The following is a 23,054-nucleotide window of genomic DNA, read 5'->3' as shown; positions in this document are numbered from 1 at the left end:
ATCAGCTTGCTGCCTGCCAAGAACTGTATTTCACCTTCGAAAATTATCTGCTCCGCTCCCTGCCCAATGCATTCCTGTCTAGTAGCTTAAGTAAACATTCTTCCAGCTACCAAGCAAAGGCCCGACTTCTCTGTCCTCATGCAAGTAATTCATAGCCCTGTTACTATGGAAGATTCCGCCCTCGCATCTAGTGTAGACACTTAGACGCTTGTACACGCACTAACAGTCAGTATAGTCAGTATAGAATAAGATTCTACTCTAAGAGACCTCTCTTTTGGATAACTTAGTTCTTTAAACATAGGATGTTAGATATGATTTGGGATTAGGTTGACTTGACCCTCCAGACTTCTGTCGCTACATGTAGAGCTAAATGTCAAGTCCCCTTCACCCCCTAGTTGCACGTCAATTACATGTCATGCTGCTGCGCGCGCATATCTGCCAAGTATTTCTGCTGACATTGCGAAATTCTTTCATGTAACCACCCTCTTATGACATCACATCTGATGACGTTTTTTTAATCACTCCCAGTTACGCCTATTTTTGCTACGTATGAATATATTATCACCACTATCAATTGTTACGCCTCTTGTATTGGCCTCACTGTAATGCCTATTGTATAAAAGTAATTGATTGTCAATAACGTATGTACTTCACTTCCTGAACCTTCGTGGTGATGGAACCTGGAGCAACCGATTATAATCGACCATTGGAATAAAGCCCATTCCGAACCTCTAATACCACGGATTCTGCCTCTTATTTACTGAGCTATTTTATTATGTTTCTGTATCAAATTAAGTCCCGGTAATTAAATTATTTACCACAGAGCGGACAAAGTCCGTTCGCTGGCTACTTGAGGGCAAGAAACAAAATGGATGCCGCATCAAAAATGGAACCCGAGGGTTCGGATGGACAAACCCAAAAATGAGACGAACCATACGTGGTTGCGTAGCGAAACTGCGTACACCCACTAAACTCGTCATTTGCGGTTCGTAGACACCAAACTCATCCACATTCGACAACACCCGAAAAGTGTCGTTCCGTCTCGCACGGAATCTCAGACGCTCCTTTTGCCCTCATGTAGGCAAGCACTAGTCAAGATCGGAATCTATTTCAATATTCATCAGATCGTTCAGCTGCTGCTGGAACATCATTCTATCCATCAACGTCTCCTTGGTAACAGATGGCCGTCTTATACACGTTGTAACACAAAGGCCACATAAGGCAGGACCACACTGTACACAAAGACAACACGTGAATAGAAACGTTACAACAACCCCTACGATCATCAGAATCTTCCACCCCCAAGTTGACATCAAACCCCAAAACCATCCTAGAAGTGTCCAATTACCTTCGTCCACGTGTATGGACTCGGAAATCTTGTGCAACTTCGAGATGGCTTGGTAGACAGTTGGAGCATTGTCAGGAATGAAAATGCAACAACTCGAATGGATAACTTTACACACACCCCCTCTATCTGCGAGAGCAACATCTAGAACCATCCGGTTCTGCAACGTCATGAGTCTATCCGCCTGAAGTTCAGCTGTTAAATTACCAAGGGCACTCGCAGTAATATTAGCAGTCGACTCGACTACACGGGTCAACTGTTCAGGTTCCTACTATTAACCATAGGTCCCCAAAACGGCAAGAAACCCTTAAAGAAATCTCCTGCTTCTTGACCGGCAGTATCCTCTATGCTAATAACGCCTCTCACAACTCTGGTCTTGTGATAGTCTGAGGCAACTGTAAAAGTCGGTGGTAAAAGATTCGCAATATAACAGGTACCCGAAAAATCACGGGGTAACCATGTATATGCGCGTTCATAACATACGAAATAAGTGCCCTTAGCAGTCAGAAAAACAGGGGAAGAAAGCATCGGTAGGACATACGTGTCAGTACAAGCACTGTTCCCAAGTTGTGCTCTCGGATTTCGACCCAAACCTTTCAAGCAGAAATTACCGAGGTGTGGTACAATCCATATTGGGGACGAACTCTTGAGCTGTCTGTCACCCACTGACGTACTATACTCGGCCTCACTCAGATCCTTATAGGCTTGCTCCTCTTCATCTGGGATAAGCGATGCATCAAAAACATCTCTATCTAAATCCGCAATCGCTATCGCCAAAGGCTTGTGGTACGGACCAGGACCAAAGTTGACAGAGCGTGGCTCTCGACTGGGGTAGGAATCTAGTGCACTACGAAACATAGTTTGGAATGCTCGAGCTGACTCTTGGGAACTATAAGGAAGGACCAGATACGGAATACCCCTATCCATGGTATGTGGCATTAACCCACACACCCAACAGTTGGTAGTATTCATCACCAACTGATGCTGATGTAGGAGTTGAACGAAGGAGTTATTCATAAATTCCGCACGTCTAACCTGTTCGTGTTGAGGCAGGGGATGAAAAGAATGTGGGGAAACAGTGGTGATGGAGCTTAGTTTAGGAGAAAGAGTAGGTGAAACAGAAGGTAATAACAACTGTATTCCAAAATACACTCCGCCCACCAATAACATAGACACAGTCAGAAACAGTAGGAATACCTGAAACAGAAAACATTTTGTTCGTACAATCTTATGCAATTCTGATCTCTGCGCCGACATCCTTTCTACTTCCAACAGCTTAGAGAATGCCATCCTCTACAAACCGTCCGTGACGTACTTGACGCACTTCGTTCTGAGTAGCGATTATCAATTCCCAGGAGTTCCCAGGAATCAACAAAAGTAACCGACCTAGTGTCAGAAACCTGCTAAACAGAAAGGAGTACCCGCACGGCCCTACGGTAACCCGGATGGTAGGTTTTCGCAAAACGTTCAGTTTTAATACAAATCTCTTAGCAGTGAAAAACACATAAAAACTCAAAAGGAAAGGATGTAATTGTTCATAATGTCCGTAACATCAGTAAAAAGGAAAGAAAAAAATATAAAACTAAACTTTATTAGTCCTTGCTACGTGAACGAAGAAAGTATCGATTTCTTCCAGGTCGAGTCTGCTCTACAAACAATTGCTCAGCTGGTGAAACAGTGTTTGGTGGAGTGGATAATGATTCAGACCTTAAGTTCTCTACGACTGATGACTCCACAAGTGTGTTTGGCAGCGACAAATCATCTCCTACAGGTTGAGCATCACTTAAACGGCACAAAGCTTAAAGGGGTCTCAGTTTCCGTTGCCGCAATCCCAGTTCTCACCCAACCGTCTGTTGGTGAGGGGATCGGTACCTCTTTCGTGTGGCCGGCGTGAACCCAGTTCTTCCTGCCTTCCAATTGAACTGCAGTCCTCGTTGTTAATAAAACTTGAAAGGGTCCCACGAATCTTGGCTCCAAGTTACGTTTTCGACCAAAATTTCGGGTAACGACCCAATCGCCTGGCCGGAGCTGATGTCCAGGACCCTCGGTCTGCGCCGGTAGAGCTTCAAAGACCTGTTGGTGGATTAACCTTAGTTTAGTGGTCAAATCATGAAGATAATCAATTAGCATTGGATACTCAAGACTATCAAAGGCCTTAGGTCTCGGGACTCCCCAAATGTTCGCAGGGCGGCCGAACACAATCTCATATGGGCTGAGCCCTACTCGAGAGTGTACAGTCGCTCTGGTTGATAGGAGAGCCAGAGGCAAGGCATCAGGCCATGATAGACCAGTCGTAGCTTGTATCTTCGCAAGTTTCAACTTCAGGGTACCATTGTATCCTTCAACTAAACCCGCTGCCTGAGGATGATTAGCGCTATGGAATTTCTGCCGAATTCCAAGGCCCTTACATACACTCTGCATCACACTTCCCACAAACTCACTTCCATTATCCGACCACACAATCCGTGACATTCCATACCGAGGAAAGTATTCCTTCAGCAGAATTTTCGCTGTAGACAGGGCAGTGTTATCCTTAAGAGGATAGGCCTCGATCCATCTGGAGAACGCACAAACCACAACTAAAACATACTGCAGATTATTGCATCTCTCCATATGGATAAAGTCCAGTTGGATAACCTCAAAGGGACAAACAGGGGGAGCAAAATGACCAGGTGGAGTGGGGGTGCCCTTGCCAGGATTATGCATCAGACACACCATGCAATTCTTAACCACTCTCTCAGCACACTTAGTAATACCCTCATTCTTCCATACAGGGGACAAGAACTTACATATCCCTTTCGCACTAATATGTGACAACCCATGAGCCATCGTCACAACAGCTAATACGTACGCATCCGGTAACATCCACCTCTGACGTTCCGTCAAGTCAACCCAACATCCATGCATATCCAACCTTCCCGTACTTTCTTTCCACTTGGTCTTTTCAGCTTCAGTGGCCTCGTTCTGAATTGCTTTCACACTCTCAACAGTGTCTTCACACATACCAGTTTCCGTCGACCATCTCGTTGAACTTGTCACATACATTCGAGTTGCAAGATTCTTAGCCGTTTCCTTAGCAATCTCATCCGCAAATGCATTACCACGACCAACATCATCCGTCACTTTCCGATGTGCACTACATTTGACAATCGCCACCTGTTTAGGCAATGTAAGTGCATCCAAAAGATCATTCACGAGCTGCCCGTGTTGGATCTTCGTACCATGCGATGTCATAAATCCTCTTTCTCTCCACAGTCTTCCAAAACTGTGCGCAACGCCGAATGCATACTGACTGTCGGTAAACACATTCACTCGCTTTCCCTTAGACAGAACACATGCCCTTGTCAATGCAATCAACTCTGCCGCTTGTGCTGAATTCTGATTCAATCTCGCGGTTTCCACAATCGTGCTCAACGTCACTACAGCGTACGCAGTCGTCACATCACCATTCGGCAACTTGAAACAGGAACCATCAACATACAAGGTGCCATCGGGATCTGTCAATGGTGTGTTTTTCAGGTCCACACGACCCTTTGTTTCTTCCTCAGTTCGTAAATAACAATCATGTGGTGGTACGTCATCTGATTCCATATTAGACGGCAACAATGTCGCCGGATTCAGTACATTACAACGCTTGATCTGTATATGACTTGCCAAAAGGGTCAGCTCATACCCAGACAACCTTGCACTCGTCAGATGTTGAGTTTTTGTACGATTCAAGAGAGTGTCAACTGCATGCGGATCCATCACTATGAGCATATTATCCATGACAAGACCTGCGGATTGTCGAATAGACGCCGCAGCTGCCGCCGTCGCCCTCAAGCAACTCGGCAACGCTCTGGCTACCGGGTCTAAGGTCGAGGAAAAATATGCACACGGGCGCTGCTTGCCACCAAATTGTTGCGTTAAAACACTCAACGCACAACCTTCTCTCTCGTGAACGTATAGTGTAAATGGCTTACTGTAATCAGGAGTACCTAACACAGGAGCCGAACACAACGCATCACGAAGTTCAGAAAAACTTTTCTGACATTCTTCCGTCCATGGCAAAGGAGTCGAAACATCCTTGCACGTGAGAGCGATCAATGGCTTCGCTAACAGTGAAAAATTTGGAATCCACTGTCTGCAGTATGACGTGATACCTAGAAAGGCACGCACATCTCTCTGAGTTGTTGGCACAGTCATTCGAGCAATTGCTGCAATTCTTTCAGGGGTCAACCTTCTTCCCGCCTTTGACAATAAGTGACCTAGGTAGGTTACTTCTTGACAACAATATTGCAGTTTAGAAGGTGACACTTTGTGATGTAAGTCACAAAGATGCTGTAACAGTGACACAGTAGCAGTCTTGCAAATTTGTTCAGTGTCTGCAGCTACCAACAGATCGTCAACGTACTGAATCAAGGCCGCACCAGTTGGCAGCACAAATGCATCAAGTTGACTCTTAAGAGCTTGGCTGTAGATCGATGGACTCTCACAGTAGCCCTGAGGTGCACGTTTGAACCGGAAGCTACGACCACCTAATGAGAAACCGAACAAATCTCGGCTTTCCTCAGCAATCGGAATGCTAAAGAACGCATTCTTCAGATCGATTACCGAGAACCAGGATGCAGAGGCTGGAATCAGAGTCAGCAAAGCTGTAATGTCGGGTACCACGGGAAACTGTGGGACAACAATTTTATTTACCTCCCTTAAGTCAATAACTAGACGGTACACAGGAGGCTTGGAGGGATCAGTTCGCTTCAAAATAGGCAACACAGGACTATTACACACGTTACTTCGTGTTTCCTCAATAACATCTTTATCGATCAAATCGTAAATGATCGCTAATAGTGCCCGTTCACCATCAAGGGAGATACGATACTGGGGTATGCGCGGTAAGCGCGCGTTGAATTTCAATTGAACAACATAAGATGGTATATCCAGCAGGCCCACATCATTGGGACCTGTCGCCCACAAAGAAGCCGGAAGAGAACTCAATTCCGGTGGGAGCTTATCGATCGACAAATACATAGGAGAGATCACTTTCTGACCCAATGTAAGCTCCACTCCCGTAGGAGAGCAGTACAAAGTCGCATGTAACCGTTTCAACAAGTCCAAGCCCAAAAGATTCTCACCACAACCTGTGGTCAAAATCAAAGGAGCTTCTAACTCATGAGCCCCAATCGTAAGGGGCAAGGGACTAGAAACTGGATTGCGAACGGGGGCGCCAGAGAATCCAACGGAAACATTCGTTAAGCCAGACAAAGGCGCGCCAGGGAGTTTCGAATGCATGATGGAACTTTTCGCTGCACCAGTGTCCAACAGAAAAGGCTCAACGACGCCCAAAGTGGCAACTGCGACATAAGGCCCTCTCTGATCAACCGGAACTGATACTTCTCCCTTCCTCTGTCTATGGCTGTCCTAGTAGATACCGTCCGCATCAACATCATGCTCGACATAATAGTCATCCACATGATACTGTGCAGATCTACCAGACGAGAGATCGCGTCGATCGAAACAATTCTGCGAGTCTGAGGAAGTGGCAAGACGCTCGGCCTGATTCTGAGTAACGCCGCGACCTCTACCATGTGAAGCTTGTTGAGGACCACTACGACCTCCTCGAGCCGAAACACCATTGCTCCTGTCACGTAACACTGGACAATTAAACTTCAAATGGCCCTCACCCCGACAATATGCACATTGATTATACCCCAACACAAAGCGAGGTGCGGAAGAGTCATTACGCACCTGCGATCTAGAAAACTGCGATTGTGATCGATTTGGCTGTTGTGAGTCCTTGTAATTCGAGCGCGGAGGATACGCTTGCTGCAATAAGACCTTAGTTTTAAGAGCCTTCGTTTTCTTATCCGCGCGTTCGCTTTCTTCCTTCTCTCTGTTTTCGTAGTATTGGGCCGTGGCCAATATCTGAGCAGTGGTAGAAACAGCCCACGAACTCTCAGAATTCTTCAACTTGTTGCTGAGTTCGGGCAACAAGTTCGATACAAATTTATCAACGAACAACCGCTGACCACCCTCCGAACTCATGTCCTGACCACTATGATCAACAAACGCCTCCTCAAATCTCGTAAAGAAGTCGGAGACACTCTCATCCCTCTTTTGCTTGCACGCGGACAACTTGTCCCAATTAACGCGCATTGCTGGCATAAGCGTTTTCATAAGAGTAATTATCCTCTGGGGTAAATCCACAATAAGCTGTTCGGGTTTAGCCCCACCAACTTGCTGGGCGTCTGCCGCCGCAAGGGCAGCCCAGTCACCGCCTAACTCAGCCGCTTGATTCTCATGACGGATTTTCGCCCAAATCGGCTGAGGCACTATATTACCAAACAGCATGTCAATATCGGCAAGATTCATAACAGTAGCATCCACTAGTTGGGACAACTCCTTATAATAACCTGCAGGATTTTTACGGGGATCGGGCAAAGTTTGCTTCACCTGCAAAACTTCCGATCGTTTCCAAGGGAGGTGTATCCAAACTCTCTGAAAACGTCCTGGGACAGCAGGATTAGCATTAGGATCACCTGGCATCCATACTGGGGGAACTTCCCGCATAGGATACTGACCAGGTTTTGCCATCCACTCTTCAGTCTCGTCTTTAAACAATGCTCGAGGTTGCACTGTACATCGAAAGGATAACAGGCGTTCTAGAGCACCTCGAACCTTATCACCTACAATCACACCAGTCGTAAATTGATGCTGGAGCTCAGAAACCTCAGACGGTACATTATCGACCACATCATGATCCCACTCTTCCCTCAACGATTTACACATTTCCTCAAACACGAATCGTTGTGTGGGCGCATTAAACTGGGAAAATGTTTCAAACACTATACGCGAAGTGTACTTAACAGGATTGCGAATCCATTTACTCGCCATTTTTACCAACGACTCACGTTCCCTACCATCAGGAATCTGACTGCGCCTCTGAGCAACATCAGAAAGAGTCGATCCAAGTATTGGCCCAAAAAGCGGAGAATAAAGAGTAGCGACAGCATTTAGGAGACGGCTACGAACAGAAGGAGAAGAAGAAGGAGGTACAGGAGCAACAACAGTAGGAGTGGAGACAGTAGAAGTGGACGCGGTGCCAGGAGTAGCGGGAACGACAGGCTGAGGAGGGACTGGTAAAGGGGCAGTAGGAAGAAAAGCCGGTAAAGGAGGATGAACAATTTGCGGCACAAGAGGATTCGGGAGAGCGGGAGGAACGACGGGCTGACCAGCAGCCGCCAAAACAGCAGGTTGAGGAATAGGAAGAATCATAGGACCCACGGTATCTGGAGCATAGGGAGGTGGTAATTTCAACAAATAAGACAATAGCGAATCTTCTATCACTTCCTCTCCCGTCTTATCAGATTTAGACGGTAACACCGGATAACATTTGTCCACCGCCATATGATGAAGTCGAGCACTAACTTCCTGCTCCTTCTCATCTTTGTCTCGCTGGTACTGTTCTGCATTTCGCATCACCGTAATAACACCTTCTCTCTTATTTTTCTTACTCTGTTTGATTTCTTTCTGCTTGGCCTCTTTGCGCCATAACCGGAAGGAATCAAACATGGCTGGCCTAGCCTTCTTTTTAAACAGTTTAGCTTCAAGATTATCTAAGACGGCAGTTTCGAAACTACCATGTGATGGCCAACTAAGAACGCCATCATTTTTAGTGTAGCGAACCCAATATTCATTATATACGATAGGACCTACGCCGTGGCGACTATAGAGCTCATAAATTGGAGTTCCAACCGGAGGTATCGGGCATGAATCCTCCAGCCGGGAATCCGTTCTGCAACATTTAAGGAAACCAAACAAAGTACTACGGCCAGGCATCGTGCACACTAACCGAGTTTACAAACTTCAAGGGCTATCGAATTATGATGTCCTCGCACAAAAATGCGAGGCCCTCGGTTTTTGGCAATTGCAATCGTCAAATAAAACCCAACAACTAAGAACCACAAATGCAATGGAACCATGCAAACAACAAAGTAACACTGGGAGCGACCCACAAATACTTAACTGAAAGAGCAATGGCGTCGCCAGGAAGGCCCGTCTATCGTCTCGCTGTACAAAGGACTACGCCAGGCGCCAAAACAGGTCGACAGTCAGGGCATCAGTCCGTCGCAGCCGTCAGGAGGCGGGGATCTTCGCGGGAAAAGACTTCGGGCCACTTATTTCGACAACTGGATCGATGAAGCGGGGTGCACCTTCCCTCGGAGATTTCACACGAAGTTCCTCACGATCGTCGGGCTTTGGACCGGTACCGCTGATGTCGCCCCACGTTGGGCGCCAACTGAAGGACTGGGTTATCCTAGAACCCAGCGGTGCCAGGGAACAACACCTGAAACCTTCGTGGGTTACCTGTTCTGGCGTACAAAACACAGAGACACGGGACACTTCCAGCGACGTCAAAGATCAGCGTTTATTTACTGCAGGGATACAGAAATCACAAGAAGTACACAACGTGTAGGTTCTCGGAGACTGCTTCGAATTGCAAAAGTGGATCGCTCCTTTTATACACGTTTTGGCCATTGCACAACATGGCAAACAAAAGGTTACAACTCAGTTCCCACAATAAACTTCAAAAGAGTCGCGTTCATGTTTCAGGAGGCCGGAACATAATTACAGCAGCATTGCCGGTTCCCAACTGTAAAAACATATCATCCCCACAGTTAAACACATTCCATTCTGACTGTAAACACATTAAGAGAAGGGACAAAAACAGATGCAAAGAAAGAACAAGGATGCACGACAGATTAGAAAAGAGTGTTGGGAGTAATAACGGAAACTTGATTACAGGATCAAAGACCTCGTGTCCAATGCATGCACGACTGAAACAATAGACTAGCACGGTAAGATGAGCCTCGAGCGGGGCCATCTGCCTTCGCCGTGTCATTTCCCCTATCATAAAAGTCACCCTCAAAGAAACACATGTCCTTCGTGTAAGCTTGAGAGTCCCAGGGTCACAGAGCGGACAAAGTCCGTTCGCTGGCTACTTGAGGGCAAGAAACAAAATGGATGCCGCATCTAAAATGGAACCCGAGGGTTCGGATGGACAAACCCAAAAATGAGACGAACCATACGTGGTTGCGTAGCGAAACTGCGTACACCCACTAAACTCGTCATTTGCGGTTCGTAGACACCAAACTCATCCACATTCGACAACACCCGAAAAGTGTCGTTCCGTCTCGCACGGAACCTCAGCATATGTTGGCCCAGATTCTCCCCAAAATCAGGGAACGCAGTACCGCAGCAAAAAATGCTGCACTGCGTTGCGACAGGGAGGGAGCAGGACAGCACCATATTTCCCTAGCGCCGGTGCAGATTTTAGCTGCCGTGCCCCAGGCACACACCTTAGCGCCATAGTGCTACGGTGTAAGCCTGAGTCTTCCATAGGTTTTAAACTGAAAGGATATCCTACCAGTACAAAAAACTATGCTTAGACGCGCTGTTAAGCTTTTCCTACTTTGAATGTGTTCTGCACAGTGCAGCACTCATGCAAAGTAGGAAAAGAAAGGAAAAATACAAATATTTCCCCTTTTAACGCCTCCTTTCAAATGGTGTTAACTTTTGGCACTAAATCCGGTCTGGTATTGTTTGTAGATAGGGTTTGCATGAAAAGGCTTGGGTGGTAGCATGGAAATGCCTATGTACCACCCAAGTAACACTTTCTTGGCGCTAAGTAAGGCAAAGCAGTGATTCACGCTGTTTTGCGTTATTTTCAGGGTACTTTCCAGCGCAAAACAAGGTTTGCACTGGAAAGTGAATTAGGGAAAAATCATTTTGTGCTGGTTAGTATCACTTTTGTGATGCTAACGATGTGCAAAATGTTTAGGAATCTACCCGTTAGTATCTCAATAAAACCTCAATTAAACATAGATTAATATCAAAATACCGCTTGGTACTAAGAGCCCCATAGGCGTTGAGTTTACCATTAGGCCTGGGAAACATGTGAACAGCTAGGGGTTGTTTGGTGCCCTCAGCACCATCTCTGCTGCATTTAACATTGAAGGAGACGCCATTGATATTTCTGATGTCTCTGGGACACAACTCTTAGCTGAGGGGTCTTATGATGATGAACGTTCTTGTTCGGATGACACTTAAGATTCATCTTGTTTTAGTCAGATGAATTATAGTCAGAAATAAAAACTGAAAACAGAAGCTCCTACTGAAAGATACATTTTCTTAAAAGTGCTTTTTATTAGATTCAGTTTCTCAAAAGTATTTTTTCCATTCAGTTTCCCTTGGTAATCTCATTTTTTCAGGGTACTTCTGCAGAGTTGTTGGTTTGCTTAGGATCAAAGGGGACTACATGTTAAGCATCTAGAAATGAGTCAGGGTCAGTCACTAGCATGGCTACCTACAGTGGTAGTCATGCTGACTTAACTGTTAGACAAAATGCAATTCCTTTCAATCAAATATAGCAATTTATTTGAGTGTATTTTAGGATACACCTACTAATTCAATTGCTTGTTCCTGGGTCGTAATTGACCTGAAGAAAAAAGTAGATCCCTGTTCCACCCTGGATTCGCATCTCTGCCTTGAATGGATTTAACTAATATAACACTTCTTCCAAAGAACAAAGGCCTCCCGGCTGCATTTCCTTTCCAGCTGCAATGGCGGTCACAGTTGTCCAGAGGATAGTGATTTTTGAAAGGAGAACAGCTTGTCAGGGGCAGCTCCTCCACACAGGCGGAGGAGCGTCGCCCTACTTCTTTATGAGCAGTGCAAAGGAAAAATAAAATGATGATAACCAAGCGGTATTATGATATATTTATTTTTCCTGCCTAGGTGCGCAGAGGAGCAGGGCTGGCCAGAGCAGGGGCCAGGGGAGGAGTGGTGCCCACACTCAAAGTGCGCATGAAATGTTTGACCTACCGTCTTGCGCCGGCCAAACATTCATGCGCACTTTGAATGTTCTCTGTCTGTATTACACAGCCTGGTGGGGAACATGCACAGGCTCCCTGTCCCCGTCTGAGCGCTGAACCACGGCACTCAGACCAATCATAATCCTGCAATGCAGAGTTGTGATTGGCATAGGAAAACTTAGGGGAACCAATCACAACGCTGCATTGCAGCGTTGTCATTGGCTTAGGGAGCCTGGATGCTTCCTGAGAGGAGGAAAGGAGATGGAGAGGCTACGGCTGGGACCTGCCCGGCAGGTAAGTTTGTTTTTATTCTTTGTATATTTGTTTTATTTTCTCACCCCCAAACCATCACTGTTCCCTACCAGCCGCACTTTTTCTTAATGATGCAAATTACCACAACGGCCTGGAGCAGGCAAATAGAGAGGAAGTTTAATGTGACTTGATCTTAGTTCAAGGGTTAGTGTGCACTTATTAGAGATTAGATCAGATCTTGGATAGAATTGAACTCAAACAGTGACAGACGGTCAGAACCATAATCTCAAATTCTTGTTTCAGAAATCAGACTTGCCAAGAACTTATTTGGAAACAAAGTGAGACTTTCTGAGTATATGTCAGCCATCATTATAATGAATCCTGACTCAAGAGGTTTACAGTCAAGACATTTGTGATGCCTAGGTAATTAGACTAATAGAACCAGTACAGATCTACTGTTTAGTACCATTTTTTTCTAGGTTTACATTAGGTGTGTTTAGAGTCCTCGCCAGCCCAGTAACATGTAAATGAACTACACCACACATGGCGCTCAGTATTACATGTCTTTATTCTCTAGAGTGTAACAGTTAACTGAAACATCCTGCGTCATGTATTTTATTAACCACACCCAATCACTTACGTCACTAGACTACGGAGTCTGTTAGGGAAAATAAGGGTCCTGCGCTCTATAATACACAAGACACTAGATCTCCCGCTTTGTTAAATAAAATGATACAAACAAAACATATATATAAAAATATAAAATATATATACATAAATATAAAATATATATACATAAATATAATATATATATATATATATATATATATATATATACTCACATATATATATATACATATATACACATCATAGTTCCTCAATGAATCGTCAAGGGGCTCGAAACACTCTTCCAGATCTCATGGTGTGAGGCTGAAGAGACACAGGAGAAACAGCTGAGGCAGGCACTGGTGAGCTAGCCACTGAGGGAGTCCCGGGGCTCTCCTGTTTCTCTGATGACAGAGTCCCACTCCGGATGTCTGAAACCGACTGACTGAGGCAAGTGCTAGTCCCTCATAATGGACTTTCCAGGACGGTGAGCAGTCACCATGTGTCCCTTACTAGTCACAACTTTCAATGGTTTGGCATCGAATGAAGCATCAGATTTGTGTTTCCACCTCTGTTTGACAAGGGCATGGTCTTCTTTCTGAAACATACTGTCCCGAGCACATTGATGCTTGTCTTCCCAAATTCTCATTCTGGACTTATGAGATGAATCAGTGAGTCGAATTTTCTAGGCTTTAATTGTTCTTTCAGTAGTCCACTGGGACAGCTTGGTACCCATGGCTCTCCTAAACATTAGGGTGGTCCGGATTTCGTCAGTTGTAGAATGGGGGGTAGACAGTAGGCACAGAGAGTAGAATGAAGCACAGACGTGAGCTCAAGTCCCTCGAGCGCAGCGCGTCAGACAGCCTTCTTAAGAGTGCTCATAAAACGTTCAACAATACCAATACCCTGTGCCCATCTAGGTGTGCTTTTCTGATGCTTGATATTCAAATGACAAAGAAATTCTTTGAGTTCTCGAACATTGAATGGTGGGCTATTGTCAGATGTTAGAATGGATGGAACACCCCAGGTTACAAATATGCCTTCTAGTCTTTCAATTGATCGATCATGAGTGATTGATGAGAGGTTTTCCATCAGAGGAAACCGGGAGTACTCATCTATAATTACCATGGAGTAATCACCATTTTGACGGGGTCCAAATAAGTCAACTAGAATTGTTTTCCAGATGTGTCTTGGAAGATTTGACATGTTCAAAGGCTACTGCGTTGTTTTGGGAGATAAACAGTTACACAATGACAAGCCTGAAGCTCTCCCTTAACTCGGTTATTAAGATGAGAGAACCAAACACCGTCTCAGAGGGCTCATTTTGTGGCAACAATTCCACGATGTCTCTCATGTGCCCCTTTAATGACTTGTTGTCGTAGACTTTTAGGAATGACGATTCTCGACCATCGCAAGATAATCCCTTCTTGTGTAGTGGAAAACTCACCAAACACATTCTTGAATTTCTGATATTCATGTCATAATCAAGAGGTCAAGGAAAACATCCATTACCCTGCATGCAGAACCACAACCTGCCTTTACCCCGCAGTCACTACCCTGACTGTGGCGTTACCATGCGTTCCAATGCCATACAAGTTGTTAGGACTTGCTTTAGGGGGAGCTTTGTTGGACGAGTGTAGGATTTTGACTGATACACTGACTGGAGTTGGAATATCAATTTATACTACTCCAAAGTCCAGCGCCCCCCTAAGGCAAGTCGCTATAATGACTTGCGTGGTAAAGGAACACACGGTAATATCGCATCAGGGTAGTGACTGCAGAGTAAAGGCATGCATTGGGAATGCATGTGGGGTTCGGTCATACATCCAGAGGTCGAGCATGTGTTCTTCAGGATTGATGCATAATAATGTTTTTGAGGATGAGCATATTCCTGTCTGCAATGGTAGCAACACTTATTTGCTCCACTGACACAGCTGCAGGAGTGCTGTATTTCTCAATAATGTTAATGTAGCCCTCGGCCAATTTGGAGGGATACCCTGGTACTGCATGAGGACTACAGAAAAGTAGTCTGCAGGGTTTTGATCTTTTCCTGGCTGGTGCACAATGGTGTGGTCACACTCTTGTATTCTCAGGCCCATCTCTCAATGCGAGGGGGCATCTTGGCCTTTTGATTGCTAAAGATAGTAAGCAATGCTTGGTGATCAGCAACAAGCGTAAAATGTTTCCCATCCAGAAACACATGTACGTTTTCAGAAGCCTACACAACAGCTAGGCTTTCTTTTTTAAGGCTGTGAGTAAGCTTGTTCAGTCACAATACACCTTTGTGCGTTTGCATGGCCACTATGTTGGGCAAGAATTGCACCCAAGCCCACTGGGCTGACATCCACAACAATCTCAGTATGCACTTTTGGATCAAAGTAAGCCATTTCAGTAGCATTTTCAATTTCTTGCTTAACCGTCTTAAAACTCTGAGCACACTCCTGTGATCACTGAAATGAAACATTCTGTTTCGTTAACTGTTTCAAAGGGGCTCTCACAGTGGCAGAGTCACAGATGTACCTGGAACAGTAGCTGGCCATACCAAGAAAACAACGCAGCATGGCTAAATCTTGTGGAGGGGGAGGTAGATGACAATGCCAGAACCTTGGCTGGATCTGGAATTATTCCCCCTTCTGAGTAACTGTGTGTGTATTTTTCAGCATTCAAAGTAAGACTTGTATGAGCAAGAAGACAGCACACTTGTGTAAGGGCTCTAGTATATCATCCCTGTAATTGAAAGCATACGTGACAGACTGTATATACTGTGATGAATGACATCTTGAAAAAGTTCGGCATCTAAAGACACTCCAAAACTCAATCTTTTGTATCTGAACAAACAGAGTTGAAAAGGTAGTAACATACCTGCAACTTTCTTCCAGTTCCAGCTGATTTTATCCTTTGTTGAGATCAAGGCGTGAAAAGACTCTGGCACCATTCAACTGGGTAATCATAACGGCAGTTTGCAGATCTGGGTGTTGTTCTCTTTCTGCTGCCTTGTTTGCTTGACGCATGTGAACACAGATTCGCACAGACCCTTCACTGTCTTTTATAGATACCACCACTATCAGAGACACCCATGGTATTGGACTAGTAGAGTGCTCAATGATATCATGGTTCAGCAAAGTCACAATTTCTTTTTCAACAGTCTCATGTAGATGAAATGTAATTTGCCAATGTTGTTGAGCAATAGGATGAATGACCTCATTAGTCTAGAGCTGCACTTTCACTGTCTTAAGTTTTCCTAATCCATGAAACAATGACGGAAACAGATTAATTATGTCATGATGAACATTGATATTGCAACTCACAGAAATTAGTTCAATCTCAGCAGTGGTGCTGATGCTGAGCAAAAATACACTCGAAGTGCCCTGAAGGACATGGATTGGGGATTGTACTGTCGTCTTTTTATGTTTCATAGTTGTCATAAATTAACCTTGAATTTGTAATGGTGTTGAGGTTGCCCATGTGTATACCTTGGTTTTCAATGGTGTTAGACGGGGCACCTTATACACTTTATGGTATTTTTCAGCTGGCATGATATTTATCAACACCCCACTGTCTATGATAAACGGTAAATGTAGCCAATATCCTTAATTTTTATTGTGGGAGTAATGTCCAAATAAATGTCATGATTTTACTTGTCCATTCTTTATTAACTTGTATTCTTTCTTGCATAAATCAGACCTACATGTGCACATCTTTCATTAGTCAACGTTGCACATCCATCTTCTTCACTGTTACTCGACAGTTACGTTAAATAACCTTTTGACGAGGAATTAGATGACAATCGGCCTCTTTCAGTTTCTACTTGCCTCAACTGATGTTGCCATTTACTTCTGTGGGCTTGACAGGAATGCTTCTGGAACTTTTTTGGCAACCACCTTGTCTTCACGACATGACGCACTGGCAGCCCATTTGTCTTCACAACTTGATGAGCTCACTTTTTTTCTCTTGCTTTGCAAACTGTTACTAAATGGTTCTCTTTATTGCAGCGTTTACATATCTGCCAAATGGCAGGACATTTACGGCAATGTGCAACGGAAAATCCTCCTCGAAAACGCAGCTTCTTCTTCTTCAGAGACATCACTCTGCAACCTTCTACCTTGTGTTTTTTCTTGCTTTTTATACTTAATACCGATTCACTTTGGGCTCCTCCGGCGTCCGTGTCAGCGGCTTGTATGTTGACATGTTCTTTAGCTCCGGCCTCCATGAGGACACGCTCCAGGCTGAGCATTTCTCTCAGCATTTAGCATCTGAAGGAATCAGACAGGCAACCATCTATGACTCTGAGACGAATGGCTTCTTCGTCATTGAATTAGTTGAACTTACAGTGTTTGATGAGCATTTCAAGTCTTTCAACAAATTCCACCATTGTTTCACCACCTCTGAGTCTCTCTTGATTGAAGATGTACCTTTCAATGCAACGTTTTGCATCAGATGGAATTTGGTGGTCAGTATTTCTTTAATTGGATGGTGCAAAGTTTCTTCACATCTGGGTACCTCCTTATCACTTCTTTCAGTCCATCACCTGCTAAGTTTTTGAGATAGTTGATGATCTTTTTGTCATCTGCTTCTTCCAGCACATCAATGAAGACATTGAAAACTTCAGTCTAAAAGTTGACGATGGTTTTAGGAAGGCAGCAGCGCCATAGAGTGCCCTTTCTTCAGCAGCCATGGAAGAGCTGAAAGATTACTCTATTCGGTCGTACGACTCTCATTACTCTAGATGTTTGGTAAGTAGATGATTGTTTCTTTTTCTGAGGTGCACCTCACTTAACGTTCCTTCACGCTTTCTGACACCTGGTTGACCTCTGCCTCTGAGTACATCTTTTTGCTCATCTACTTCTGATCAGAGTGTTCCTGTGCACCTGGTTGTCGTTGTTTATTGCGCTTTTCTGTACTTGGTTGGTGGCATTGCCTTTAGCGTTATTGTACTGGATGAATTGATGGCTCTGTGTTGAGTTGTAGCATTGGACTTCCTATCTCGGTCCTAGTAGCAATTTTCTGACCAATGATAAATGAAACTTTCCATTGGGCCTTCACTTTCATCGAATGTCTCGTACTGGCTGGAGTTGCTCTTTGACTCCACATATGCTAACCGTCAATTCTTCCCTTCGATTGAGGTGCATGTGGCAGGCACTAGCAATTTGCTGGACTTCGGCAAACTCTCTGGGAGAGCACTCTGGACTCTTCAGGTCGCAGGGTTTACATATCCCCTATCTCGTTTCCAGTTGCTGCGTCCTCCCCCCGCACGGTAGCATGTAAATGAATTACGCCACACACAGAACTTAGTATTAAACATCCTTTTTCTCTAGAGTGTAACCGTTAACTGAAACATGAATTTTAGTAACTACACCCTATTACTAACATCACTAGACTAAGGAACCTGCTATTGAACATAAGGGTCCCACGCTCTATAAAACACAAGACACTACAGTGTTTTCCCTAATCTTTCTTATGATAGAAGATCCAATAGATGCTGCAATAACATGCTCCTTTTCCAATATGAACATTGTTTTGCATCACTGGTTTGTAGAGAGAGCTCAGTGTACCATGGCATTGTGAGATTCAGGCTGTTTCTGGGATGATTCTTATAGCCCACAAATCCTTTTCACTTGAGCAGCAAGGATTCCTCCAGGCATTCTGGTCTAAATCAACTAAAATCTTAGAGTCTTATTTGCTCTGCTTCATCTCTTCTCACTTTCAATCATAGCATTTATAAAGCGCACTACTCACCCGTGAGGGTCTCAAGGTGCTGGAGAGGGGGGGGGGGGGGGGGGCGGAAAGCTGCTACTGCTCAAAAAGCCAGGTCTTGAGGAGTCTTCTGAAATTCAGCAGGTCTTGGGTCTAACGTAGGTGGATGGGGAGGGTGTTCCAGGTCTTGGCGGCGAGGTGGGAGAGCGATCTGCCGCCGGAGGTCGCTCTTCGGATGCGGGGGACTGTGGCCAGGGCGAGGTTGGCGGAGCGAAGCTGGTGGGTGGGGGTGTAGAAGCTGAGTCGTCTGTTGAGGTACGCTGGTCCGGTGTTGTGGAGTGCCTTGTGTGCGTGGGTTAGGAGCTTGAAGGTTATCCTCTTGTTGACGGCGAGCCAGTGCAGGTCTCTCAGGTGGGGTGTGATGTGGCTGCGGCGAGGGATGTCAAGGATCAGGCGTGCAGAGATGTTCTGAATGCGTTGAAGTTGTTTCAGAAGTTTGGCCGAGGCTCCCGCATAGCGGGCGTTTACGTAGTCCAACCTGCTGCTGACGAGGGCCTGGGTGACCGTTCTTCTCGTTTCAGTGGGGATCCACTTGTAGATCTTGCGGAGCATGTGGAGGGTGTTGAAGCAGGAGGAAGAGATGGCGTTGACCTGCTTTGTCATGGAGAGGGTGGAGTTGAGGATGACCCCTAGGTTGCGTGCAGGGTCGGTGGGTGTTGGAGCTATTCCCAGTGCGGTCGGCCACCAGGAGTCGTCCCAGGCCGAGGGGGTGGATCCGAGGATGAGGACTTCCGTCTTGTCCGAATTCAGCTTCAGTCGGCTGTTCTTCATCCACTCTGTGACAGCTTTCATTCCTTCGTGGAGGTTGGTTTTAGCGGTGTTGGGGTCCTTGGGTGAGGGAGAGGATCAGCTGGGTGTCATCGGTGTAAAAAAATGATGTTGAGGTCGTGCAGTTGGGCGACGTGGGCGAGCGGTGCCATGTAGATGTTAAACAGCTTTGGGCCGAGGGATGAGCCCTGGGGTATGCCGCAGATGATCTCGGTGGCTTTGGAGCGGAAGGGGGGGAGGCGGACAATTGCTTGCATGAACACTGATGTTACTGTCTTACACATCTCAAGAATATTACAGAAATGTAATCACTGAAACGAACGCTGTTTTGATATTGGAAGATATTTTTATAAAGTTGTCCAATACTGATACTAATTAAAATTATTTAAATTATTTGAATATTTGGTAACCTCCTACTCTGTGTCTCATGGCTTGGCTTTCCAATGGAAAGATACATTCAGATGCACACTGTAATTTCTGTCTCTCACATGACCATTAAACAAACTGCTTTTTGAAACTATATACCTGTTAATGAGCACCAAAGTGAAGTCCACTTTATAGAGAGAGTCTGCAACTTTAGCAGAGATAATGATTTAGATCTTCTCTTTTCAACTTCGTCTATGTGTGATCCTCAAGATATCCACTAAGTTAAATGTTTCCATCTTTGACATCCCCTTCAACAAAGTCTGTCTAAGTAAATATGTTCTGTGGTCATCTAGGAGACATGATGCACATGGGGATATCACTTCAGTGACTAAGTAGCATGCTCCTTCTACATTACTTTACTAACATCTTTATCTTAGATGTAAGCATTCACTGGTATTCTGGTACAAATTGTGCCTTCAGCCCTGTAAAGCATACACTCTTTCACAATCTGGATCAACTGTTCTCCTTTCCAACCTCTAAAAAGGTAAAGTAATTGTTCAAACATAACTGCGCAAACTGCTCTAACCACTGGTTAGACCATCTTGGCAGCCCCTTCATGAGAGCACATGTGGAATTACACTCTAATCAACAGAATCAAATGAAAGTATGCCAAACACCTTATCTTCTGCACTGTTATTACTGAATTAAAACAATTACTCCTGTAGAATAATACATTGACCTTTACAGGAAAACACACCTCAAAATCATGCATCATATGGCTATTCTAACCCTAACGACCCCAAACATGAAATGTCCGAGTCACCGGACAGATGATGCAAACACAAGTAATTGTTAGTTAAGGTAAATGGAAATTCAAGTGGTGGCTGATGAATCTTCTGAAGTCCGTGTAACTTTTAGATCACATAAAAGAGTCCATAAAACTCCAATTACATTTCTAAAATGCACAGTACTTTAAAAAGACAAACAAACAAACACGTCCACTAAGCTCTGTCAAACACCAAAGACATCTCGTAAGCACACAAGGTATACCAAAGTCACAAGAAACTGTAGTGCCCTGTTAATATTTGCAGTAGGACCCTTGCGGTCCTAGGCAGATTTCTTGCAAAGTTACGTAATCAGTTGGGAGGTATGTGTCTGGGAGCAGTCAATGAAGTCTATGACGCAGTGCATTATGTTAATGGTTGCATACTGTTAACGGTTGCATACCGAAGAATAAAGAAGTGTATTACAGAGCTCTGTGTGTGGCATAGTCATTTGCGTGCTCCACAACTGGGGTGAATGCTACACCTGGCAACGAGGGTGGGATACGTGGCCCGAATAAATGAGAGTGCTCTCCCTGAGAGTTTGCTGAGGTCCAGCAAACTGCACACACGTGCCACATGCACCCCAAGAAGCAAGCTACTATTGGCACATGTGGAGTCATAGCGCCGAACTAGCTCATTTAAGACCCTCGAAGAAAGTGAAGGACCTACACAGGAGCACCGTTAGAAAGCCCGCCAGAAGCCTACTGGTAAGGCGGTAAGAAGAGTAACACAGAGCCATCATCAATACAAAACAGAAATGCTCAAGGCAGCAAAGACCAGGTACAAAGAAGCGCTGAAAGCAGAGATGCCCAGGTGCAAAGATACGCTCAAGGCAGTGACAACCGGCTACAGTAAGTTCCAGTGTACTCACCAGCACGAGTGAGAGAGGTGCCACACTACCTCGAATTGGGTGTGATGACTACGCCCTGTTGAGCTGCCGATGCGTGCATAGTGGCAAGTAGCAGACAATACACGGAAATGCCTTTGGAATTGTGAACATTTTCAATGGCTGCCGAAAGGAGTGCCAAATACAGCACGTCCAGGTTCCTGGAACCACCACCTCCATTCGATACGACCAAAAAGCAGACTATTGGCGCCAGATGGACTGCACGGATCAAAATGTTCGATTACTTCATAGATTGCCTAGAAGAAGTAGATGACAAAAAGATCATCAAATACCTAATGAACCTTGCAGGTGACGGTGTGAAAGAAGTGATAAAGAAAATATCGCAAGTTGATGAAATATCGTACCAATACATTTTCAACCAGGCAAGGCAGCAAACTGGTAAAAAGATGGACGAGTTTGGCAAAAGACTTGATACCTTCATAAAGCTTTGCAAATTCATTGAATCTCAGTCATTGATGGATGCTTCCCTGATTTATTCAGACGACGCATGCTGAGAGAGATGCTCAGTCTAGAAAAGGTACTCATGGCTTCGAGAGCTGAGAAATGTGCAGATCGACAGGCTGCTGATATGGAAGCTGGAACAATCCAGACTGAATCAGCGTTGATCATGAAAAATAAGCAAAACACAAAGTGGAGGCCCATAGGACGATGTCTCAGAAGAAAAAGAAATCATGTTTCAAATGTGGGTTCTCGTTTCCACATGATGTTAAATGTCCCGCCGTTGGACAGATATGTAAAGGCTGTGGGAGACAAAATCGGTTCATAACGGCCTTCAAAGTCAAAGAGAAACTAGGTATGTCACGACGAGATGAGAAGAGGGGGGGCACAAAGTTCCAGAAGCATTCTAGCCGCGACCACAAGGCCAAACGGCAACATCAGTTGAGGCAAGTAGAGACTAAAAGAAGTCGCTCGTCATCAGTCATCTTCCAAAGGCTCTTCAGCATTATTGTAGAGCAACACTATAGAAGACGGGTATGCAATGGCGATGTTGGCCGCAGAAAAACATGCACAAGTAGGATTAGCCGCTTGCTAAGAAGAACACAATTTAAAGAGAGAACGCCACGTGAAATTACCCAACTCATTTCATTGATGCCCCAAGATCACGCTAAAGGTGAATGGCAGCCCCTACAACTTTCATTATAGACAGTGGCACATCAGTCCACATTATGCCGGCAGAAAAATACAATGAAATGTCTCCAGTACCAGGTCTAACACCATCGAAAACAAAGGTTTACACATTGGCTGCCTCCATGCCATTACAAAGTCAAGGGTCATTTGTAGTGACCATGAGGCATAACGAAAATGACATTACAAGCACCAATTCATGTTCTCCAAGGTACTTTGTTTAGTGCATGTCTACTCAGTTTCAGCACTGCGGC

The sequence above is a fragment of the Triturus cristatus genome, chromosome 2_2 (genome assembly GCF_964204655.1).
Source record: "Triturus cristatus chromosome 2_2, aTriCri1.1, whole genome shotgun sequence".
NCBI lineage: Eukaryota > Metazoa > Chordata > Amphibia > Caudata > Salamandridae > Triturus > Triturus cristatus.
The sequence above is the reverse complement of the archived record's forward strand: the minus strand, read 5'-3'. Positions refer to the sequence as shown.